Genomic DNA, 3266 nt, shown 5'->3' with positions numbered 1-3266 from the left:
AAGTCCACACTCCCATACTGTTGGCAAGCTGGCCCTTAGTGAGCCTGCTTTATCTCTTACTGTTCACCTGCCCTGGTTGTCCCTCATTTCTTCTGGCCTCATTCAAGCAGGAGCACTTTGGCTCTGACTTTTAAAAAGAAACCATTTAGGGATCTGTAAGAATTACCTGGGGATCTGTTTAAACTGTTGGTTCTGACCCAGTGTATGTGTCTAGGTGGAAGGCAAACTCACAGCCGGGGGTCAGACCAGAATGAACCACATCCAGAGCCCCCGGCTCCACACCTCTCTGGGAACGTTCACCAACAGACCCTTCTTGTTCTGAAATGTTTGCATCGAAGCGTGCAGTCTTGCTCCTGACGCACGGGAGCGATGCATACTCCATTTTCTACCTGCCTCATTCTCTCAGCTCCCTAGAAAGCAGAGGGCCCTCAGGGTGAGGGGTGAGGTAAGACAAGCCTGCTGTGCTCTGGCCATCTATCTCTGCCTGAGTGTCTCACAATCATGACCAGCGTCTCAGAGAAGCACCTGGAGAAGTCTAGATGGAAAACAATGCCCCGTGGAAACACATAAATATTTCATCCAGCTCCGAACCAGACTCTTGCTCATAAATACTTAAACTCTTCGGTAGCATAATGTTCAGTGGCAGGCGAGAGTCCAATTATACAGGTATTGGGGTGCTGGGAGGGGAGGAGGGGTGAGCAACAGCAGGGGCAGGGGACATTCTACAGGACCTTCTTTAAGGGGCTAAAAAAACTCAAAGATTTGGAAATACTCCTCGCCCAAGTGCTTTCCAAGCAAGTGAACAGAGGGGAGGGGTGTAGGCAGGTAGATCAACTCCCAGGGGCAGTGTTACCCCTTCCCGTTACCTAGGAAGGGTGCTGACTGGGCTACAGGCAACCATGTGAGTCTTAGCCCCCATAAACTTGCCATACATCTTTCAGCCCTACTGACATAAGACTTTCAAATAAAGCATACAGGTCCCAACATGAAGCACACTCTATTATTGTTGTTGTCAGGCGCCATCAACTCAGTTCCAGCCCACAGCGACCCTGTGCGCGACAGAAGGAAACACTGCCCCATTCTGGGCTATCCTCACAATTGTCCCTATGCCTGAGTCCACTGATGTAGCCACTATGTCCATCCATCTTGCCAAGGACCTTCTTCTTTTTTGTTTCCCCTCCACTAAGCCAAACATGATGTGCTTTATCAGAGACTGGTCTCTCCTGATAGCTTGTCCAGACCCCATCAGAATGGTTACAGCATCTTTATCCATCATAACTAAAAAAGAGAGAGAGAGAGAAACCACTCAAATGCCTATCGATATGAGATTGGATGAAGTTCATGGTGAATATTCATACAGCGGGCCACTATGTAAGACTAAAAAAGAAACAGATTCCGGATATACTCAACAACATAAATGGATCTCATAGAAAAAGAAGAAAGAGGAAGGCAGGCTTCCTGTGTGGTTCCATGTATATGAAGTCCAGGAACCAGGGAAACCTATCTATAATCCTAGAAAATCTACGCAAGGTGGCTTCTGGGTGGTCTGGGCGACTAGAAAGCAACATGAAGGAAAAAAGCTGGGATTTCAATGAGGTATGGCAAAGGTTCAAAGCCACCAGCCACCCCACAAGAGGAAGATGTGGCATCTGCTGCTGTAAAGATTTATAGTTTCCGAAACCCGAGGATAGTTCTGCTCTGTCCTCTTGGGTTGCTATGAGTTGACACGGACTGGAGGGCAGTGGGCTTTGTATCTTTTCTAGGAGGTGGGCTTGTAGAAACGGGCCCAGCTTCTAGCACCCGAGGCTGCTCAGAGTCACCCTGAGGATGAAGGAGGTCACTGGCTCCCGGATCACCATTTAGCTATCAAACACCGATGAACCTGAACTACCTAAAAAGACTTCTACTATTGAACCATGGGTTTCACAAACCTCGCAGGTGCCTATGCTTGGTTTTTGCCATTTAATTATCTAATTGATTCAACGTTTATTCATCAATTGTTTGCAAGATGCTACATGGATAAGATAGCCATGAATAAAACATGGGGGGAAGGCCTTATCTTTATGGAGTTTGCGGTGGCATGGAGAATTTAAAAAGAGACCCAGATATCTTATGAGATGTCAGGTGGTGACACGTGCCCTGGAGAAAGACAGAAAGATAGAGGCCTGCCAGAGGAAGAAGAAATGACACCGGGTCGCAAGTGAACAGAGACCTGAAGGATGTGAAGAAAGGACGTGCGGCAGAGAAAGAGCAGGGAGCCAGTGAGCCGACGGGAGAGCCATAGCATATAAGGTCACATGGGCCAGAACACCAGGGGCTGTGTAAATGCTGGCAGAGAGCTCCTGGATATTATTTCACGTGTGAGGGCGGAAGCCATCCGGAGGGTGTTAAGCAGGCAGATGATGTCATCTGATGGATGGTTAAAGGAAGAGAAAATGGAGGCTGTTAAGAGATTTGCATGGAAGAGATCGATTTCCCCCCCTCAAAATGCTAATATCCTTCCCACAGCCATTTCTTCACCACCTGCCATTCACCCTAACTCCCAGGGCCAGAGGACACAGGCCTAGATTACAGTTCACTTTTTTTTTACTTGTGAGTTTGTGGTTCCACACAATTGTACATTTACTAAAGGAGAATTAGATAACTTTCCTGTAGTTTGAATAGTTCTATAATAAAAGGTTGGAAGGAAAAAAGAGAGGTAGTCCTTGGCATCCCTTAGTCCGGTAAAAATCCATCAGCCACTAACTTAATAGTGGGCGCTGTCATTCACACCACCACTCTGTAAAATGAAGGCTCCAGTTTCAGGAAAACACCCCTGTCAACTTGCAAATCCCAGCCAGTCCATGTGCCCCTGGGCTCTGTAGAGAATCAGAACCTCCGCACCTCTTTCCTTCTGTAACACTTCCCTTCGTTATTACTCTTGAAAACCACAGGCCAGTGGAACCAAGCAAAATCCCCTTTCTCCTCTGCACCCCTATTCTGTAAGACCAAGCCACAGAAAAGGAAGAAGTACAACTCTCCACAGGAAACTGGCAACATTAAGTGCCTATTTCCCTTCCCTCAAAGACCATCCTACTGTGTTCATTCCACCCACACCGAGGGGGTCCCCTGAGTCATGGTTCTGGCCTTCACTAGTCTCTGAAGTTCTCTGTCCCCAGGCTACTATAACTCTGCCTCTGACCAGGCCCACTCTAGGGTTTATTGGGTAACCGGGAGAAGCTAAAAGCCGGAGGTGGAAGACCAGGAGATACAGGGAGCACTTCAGA

This window comes from Tenrec ecaudatus, chromosome 8 (assembly GCF_050624435.1).
Source record: "Tenrec ecaudatus isolate mTenEca1 chromosome 8, mTenEca1.hap1, whole genome shotgun sequence".
NCBI lineage: Eukaryota > Metazoa > Chordata > Mammalia > Afrosoricida > Tenrecidae > Tenrec > Tenrec ecaudatus.
Note: the sequence above shows the minus strand (reverse complement) of the source record.